Source organism: Arachis ipaensis, chromosome B08, assembly GCF_000816755.2.
Source record: "Arachis ipaensis cultivar K30076 chromosome B08, Araip1.1, whole genome shotgun sequence".
Taxonomy (NCBI): Eukaryota; Viridiplantae; Streptophyta; class Magnoliopsida; order Fabales; family Fabaceae; genus Arachis; species Arachis ipaensis.
In genome coordinates, this window is record NC_029792.2 from 75027637 (window position 1) to 75034758 (window position 7122).

Here is a 7122-nt window from a genome sequence, read left to right on the forward strand (position 1 = left end):
CATATGACAATGGTTTGTACGGCCTATCAAACTGCTCATGAAAGCTCTGAAGAAGCAATAGCAAATGTTATTATATCAGGATTTTCAGGAAAGCTTAAAGGATGGTGGGATAATTTTCTCATGAATGATAAAAAAGATATCATCCTGTCTGTAGTTAAAACCAATGATAATGGTGAATCTATTCTTAAAGAGAATGGGGAAACCATCCTTGATGCAGTTAGCACCCTGATCTTTACTATAGCAAACCATTTCATAGGCGACCCATCTTTGTGGAAAGATCGGTCTGCTGAACTTGTAACAACCCTAATTTTCGAGTATGCAAGATCTTTTTCGAAGGCACGGATTTCACCAAAAGATCAGTAAAGGGAATACCTCTTCTATATCAACAAGTATCTCAATCCTCATTGTCATTATGTCATCCTTAAGCTAGAACTTTTTCTGAGGCAAGCTCGATAACGCAATCACGAAGAACCTAGTTTTTGAACCGTATCGTTTAGGAGTTTTGATTCTAGTTTTCGTAAATAGTCTCAGTTTGACGAACCGGACTCGATTCATGAGAGAAGAGAGATAATAGTATAATATTATCATTATATTAGTATTAGAAAATACTTGAATGATATTATAAGGTTACCTGGTCTGTTTTAGTTAAAAACAGAAAATCGGTTTAACCGGGTTTACAGTTTACCTGTGCAGCTTAGCACCAGCACTCTCTGATGACTTTAGCAATGCTAAGGCCTCATCATACATATTCTATTCTCATAATAAATATGTTACTAGTGTCATTTATGCTAGTAGCTCAGAAAATAATTTTTAGAGATGTTTTTATGAGTGTTCCGATACATCTAGTTTTAGTAGTTGTACACCAGAGATATTTTAATATTATTTTAATCCACCTCCAAGCCAACTAATCACAACTCACCCTACACCCCCAAAACCCTCAAGGCTGGATCATTTTCACTTTGTGGCCGAAAATAGGTAGAGAGAAAAAGAGAGAATAGTTCTTAGTTCCAAATCTTCAAAGCTTGATTTCTGCTGAACTAAAACTTAAATCAAAATTTCAATCCGACCAAAATGATCCTCTCTTCTTTCTCTACATGATCATATGACTTATCAAGGCTGGAATCAAGGTGAGTTGGCTGCACCATCTCTCTTTTGATTCGGTTTCAAAGAAACATGGTTAAATATGTGTTTTCTTGATGTGATTTAGGAGGAAAAAGTGCTTAAGGACCACCTGAAAGTTTAATTGAATTAGGAGCAGCAAAACCAGGTAGGGTGCCACGAAATTAATCTTGATTATTTGTTTTTGAGTTGTGTGAATGTTGTATAAATTGGCTGTGCTAAAAATTGGTTGCATATATGATTGATTCTTAGTGAAAATTTGGTGAAATTTTGATGAAATTTGATGAAATTCAAGCTTTAAAATTCATGTTCTTGGGCAGCTGGAAAAACGAAACCCTAAGCTTAAATTGAGGTTCAATTTGTTTTGAAATCATGTAGAAAATATGGGGTTTTAGTGGCTGCTAATTTATTATGAATTATAGTAAAAATTGGTTGCTGAAAAGACTGAAAAACGGGTAAAAACAGAGAAGGAATCTGAAGAATTTATGAAGAGCATGAAGAACACTTTGAGTGTGATGAAGAACAATGAAGAACACCTTTTTGATTCATAAAAGGGCAAGGAAGTAATTAATTTGGTGTTTGGGAGGTTATTTTGTAATTTCTGAAAGTTAGGGTGGTTAAAGTAGAAATATTAAAAGTTACGGGTGGTAAAAAGTGAATTTTTAAGGTGATGCATTTGCATCTTTGCTATATTAGCTAGTTAGTTTAAGTAGTTTTAGCTTAATTTCATTCATTTTCATCAAAATAAACAAGCAGTTATATGAACTTTCTCTCCATGCATTCATGAAGCTTTAAATGCATACGTTAAACAGAGAAATCAGAGCAGCGTAAAGAAACACAGAGAACAGAGTAACCAGAGCAGAATAAAGGGATACAAAGAAAAGAATAATCAGAGCAAAGTAAAAAGACAAAGAGAAAAGAGTAATGTGATAAAGAGAAATGGTTTGAATTAAGATGTTGTAAAAGTAAAAGCTGTAGAGTTTGTATAGCATGATTGAACAGAGAAAGAAAGAGGTATTGCATAAGAATGTGAAAGTGATGATGAATAATGAGAATGTTAATGAATGATGATAATGAGAATGATTATGTAAGAATCTGCTGCAGAGATGCAGTCAGATAGATGGTGGTACGACCATTGAGAACGCTTTCCTGGGATACCTTGCTATAATGCTTTGCTGCAAGACAGAGGTTGCATACAGAAGTATCGAGATGAGTGTGCTCCTGTAAGACAGAGGTTGCTTACAGTGAGTGTGTTGTTGCTCCTGTAAGACAGAGGTTCCTTACAGTGAGTGTGTTGTTGCTTTTGTAAGACAGAGGTTACTTACAGTGAGTATATTTTTGCTCCTGTAAGATAGAGGTTGCTTATAGTGAGTCTGTTGGGCGTATATCGGCTAATAAGTGCTGTTCTGCAAGACAAAGGTTGCTTGCAGTGGATATTGCCAACAGGAAAGCCTTATCCAGACAGAGGTTGCTGGGTAACGTCGGGGGCAGGTATGTAACCGACAGATGAGCTCATTACCTGCACTAGGGCTAGACATGCATCATATTTGGTTGTGCATTTCCTCTGTTATGATTGTTGTTTGAATGTTTGCCTTCTTTGTTTTCATTCTATTTTCTGTATCTGTGTTTTGTTTTCTTGTATTCTTTTGTTTGTGTTTTGCTTTTTGTTTTCTCTATTTTCTTTATTTATCTGTTTCTTCTGTCTACTACTTCTCGGTATTCTGCTATTTATCTGCTAAACAACACGGAATTAATGAACGTAATTAATAACACCGGCCATATTAAGAACTCCCCAGTTCTTACCCTTTCTCTCTCCCTTCCCCCTTCAGATGGAAGCATGAGTACCCTTCTGTAGTTTGCTGATGACTATTCTGCAAAGAGGATTCCGCTCTAGGTAGTCTTCTGAGTCTAGAGTGAACTCCGTTACCTGTTTATATGTATATACTGTGAGACCAGCCAATGTCTACACCTCGTTTGTTCTTGAAATTTAACTTAAATCCTGTGTACGAGACTCCTTTTGTGTGGCTACTTCATGAGGTACCAGAGAGACGTCCTGTGGAAAAGTCTGATCGTGCAGAGGAGTAGCAAATGATGTTCTACCTTTTGATGACGATCCACCTGACTTGAGTTTTGATGACTTAGAACGTATCTTCCCTCGCTTTAGTAGTTTAGAGGGACTAGGTGAGTATAGAGTCTAGGCTAGCCTGGGCGCCAGCTTAAGGACTTCTTGAACAGGTCAGGACCTGGGATGTTGTATGTATATATGTATATAGTTATTATCTAGCTATGTCTAGGGGTGTTCTAACTAAAAGTCTATACTCTAATAAAGGCTGGATCACCGAATATTTTCAACTACTTATGATGTATTTATGTGTGGTTGTTTATAATTGTTTTATATATTATCAGTTGTGAATTGATTATGATTGATACTGTTTGTTAATCTAAACATTTTTTTTTAAAAAAAAGTACCTCGTAAAATAACTATGCTTTTAACAATGAATCAGGCTCATATAATAAATAATAGATAATAATTAGGTAGACAAGTTGGTAGCGCTTAGTTTTTAGTATGATCATGACGTACCAGAAATTGGGTCGTTACAATTTGGTATCAGATCAGTTCATTCCCAGTAGAGCCTGGGGAGTGGACTGACTATGCTTCATTGCATACTCTGCTTGTGTGTCTCATGCTGTTAGGGTATCTTTAAGATACATTTGGCATGAATGTCTATGAGTGCTCATTATGGGAATGTTCGTGCCTAGCTTGAGATATTAAGACTGATCACCTTAATGTTGATTGTTTGGTGCGGATAAGACCTCAATGACTGTGAATAGGCATGGTTTAATCGAGCTCCGAACGATGAATCGACGTGAGCCACAGCTATCTTCATAGCTGTTATGATCTTCATGGATATGGATGTGTGAGATTTGGATGTTGTAAGGAACGAACCGATCTCTTCGTTGGGATGGCTTGAAGGAAATAGACCGCTTGAAGAAGGATTCTTGCACGCGGCTGAAATTTTGAGCGCAAAATTTTCTTTTAGGAGGGTAGAATGTAACAACCCTAATTTTCGAGTATGCAAGATCTTTTCCGAAGGCACGGATTTCACCAAAAGATCAGTAAAGGGAACACCTCTTCTATATCAACAAGTATCTCAATCCTCATTGTCATTATGTCATCCTTAAGCTAGAACTTTTTCTGAGGCAAGCTCGATAACGCAATCACGAAGAACCTAGTTTTTGAACCGTATCGTTTAGGAGTTTTGATTCTAGTTTTCGTAAATAGTCTCAGTTTGACGAACCGGACTCGATTCATGAGAGAAGAGAGATAATAGTATAATATTATCATTATATTAGTATTAGAAAATACTTGAATGATATTATAAGGTTACCTGATCTATTTTAGTTAAAAACAGAAAATCGGTTTAACCGGGTTTACAGTTTACCGGTGCAGCTTAGCACCAGCACTCTCTGATGACTTTAGCAATGCTAAGACCTCATCATACATATTCTATTCTCATAATAAATATGTTACTAGTGTCATTTATGCTAGTAGCTCAGAAAATAATTTTTAGAGATGTTTTTATGAGTGTTTCGATACATCTAGTTTTAGTAGTTGTACACCAGAGATATTTTAATATTATTTTAATCCACCTCCAAGCCAACCAATCACAACTCACCCTACACCCCGAAAACCCTCAAGGCTGGCTCATTTTCACTTTGTGGCCAAAAATAGGTAGAGAGAAAAAGAGAGAAAAGTTCTTAGTTCCAAATCTTCAAAGCTTGATTTCTGGTGAACTAAAACTTAAATCAAAATTTCAATCCGACCAAAATGATCCTCTCTTCTTTCTCTACATGATCATATTACTTATCAAGGCTGGAATCAAGGTGAGTTGGCTACACCATGTCTCTTTTGATTCGGTTTCAAAGAAACATGGTTAAATATGTGTTTTCTTGATGTGATTTAGGAGGAAAAAGTGCTTAAGGACCACCTGAAAGTTTAATTGAATTAGGAGCAGCAAAATCAGGTAGGGTGTCACGAAATTAATCTTGATTATTTGTGTTTGAGTTGTGTGAGTGTTGTATAAATTGGCTGTGCTAAAAATTGGTTGCATATATGATTGATTCTTGGTGAAAATTTGGTGAAATTTTGATGAAATTTGTTGAAATTCAAGCTTTAAAGTTCATGTTCTTGGGAAGCTGGAAAAACGAAACCCTAAGCTTAAATTGAGGTTCAATTTGTGTTGAAATCATGTAGAAAAGATGGGGTTTTAGTGGCTGCTAATTTATTATGAATTATAGTAAAAATAGGTTGCTGAAAAGACTGAAAAACGGGTAAAAACAGAGAAAGAATCTGAAGAATTTACGAAGAACACGAAGAACACTTTGATTGTGATGAAAAACATTAAAGAACACCTTTTAGATGTTGAAGAAAAGATAAAAATCGAAGAAAAAGTCTGTAAAGTTTTAATGACAGAAAAACAGACAGAGACTAGTGAACGAACTAGGGCAACATAGTTAGTCCTGAAATTGCGAATAGGGTTAGGTATTATATGAAAAGTTAAACTGTTCCAGTATAGACTTAATGAACCTATACTTGGGACAGACTAACTATTCATACTGAAATTTACATAAGCTTTAAATGCATACGTTAAACAGAGAAATCAGAGCAGAGTAAAGAAACACAGAGAACAAAGTAACCAGAGCAGAATAAAGGGATACAGAGAAAAGAGTAATCAGAGCAAAGTAAAAAGACAAAGAGAAAAGAGTAATGTGATAAAGAGAAATGGTTTGAATTAAGATGTTGTAAAAGTAAAGGCTGTATAGTTTGTATAGCATGATTGAACAGAGAAAGAAAGAGGTACTGCATAAGAATGTGAAAGTGATGATGAATAATGAGAATGTTAATGAATGATAATAATGAGAATGATTATGTAAGAATCTGCTGCAGAGAGGCAGTCAGATAGATGGTGGTACGACCATTGAGAACGCTTTCCTGGGATACCTTGCTATAATGCTTTGCTGTAAGACAGAGGTTGCTTACAGAGGTATCGAGATGAGTGTGCTCCTGTAAGACAGAGGTCGCTTACAGTGAGTGTGTTGTTGCTCCTGTAAGACAGAGGTTGCTTACAGTGAGTGTGTTGTTGCTTCTGTAAGACAGAGGTTGCTTACAGTGAGTATATTGTTGCTCCTGTAAGACAGAGGTTGCTTACAGTGAGTCTGTTGGGCGTATATCGGCTAATAAGTGCTGCTCTTCAAGACAAAGGTTGCTTGCAGTGGATACCCTGCAAGACAAAGGTTTCTTGCAGTGGATATTGCCAACAGGAAAGTCTTATCCAGACAGAGGTTGCTGGGTAACGTCAGGAGCGGGTATGTAACCGACAGATGAGCTCATTACCTGCACTAGGGCTAGACATGCATCATATTTGGTTGCGCATTTCCTCTGTTATAATTGTTGTTTGAATGTATGCCTTCTTTGTTTTCATTCTATTTTCTGTATCTGTGTTTTGTTTTCTTGTATTCTTTTGTTTGTGTTTTGCTTTTTGTTTTCTCTATTTTCTCTATTTATCTGTTTCTTCTGTCTACTGCTTCTCGGTATTCTGCTATTTATCTGCTAAACAACACGGAATTAATGAACGTAATTAATAACCCCGGCCCTATTAAGAACTCCCAAGTTCTTACCCCTTCTCTCTCCCTTCCCCCTTCAGATGGAAGCATGAGTACCCTTCCGTAGTTTGCTGATGATTGTTCTGCAAAGAGGATTCCGTTCTAGGTAGTCTTCTGAGTCTAGAGTGAACTCTGTTACTTGTTTATATGTATATACTGTGAGACCAGCCAATGTCTACACCCTGTTTGTTCTTGAAATTTAACTTAAATCCTGTGTACGAGACTCCTGTTGTGTGGCTACTTCATGAGGTACCAGAGAGACGTCCTGTGGAAAAGTCTGATCGTGCAGAGGAGTAGAAAATGATGTTCTACCTTTTGATGACGATCCACCTGACTTGA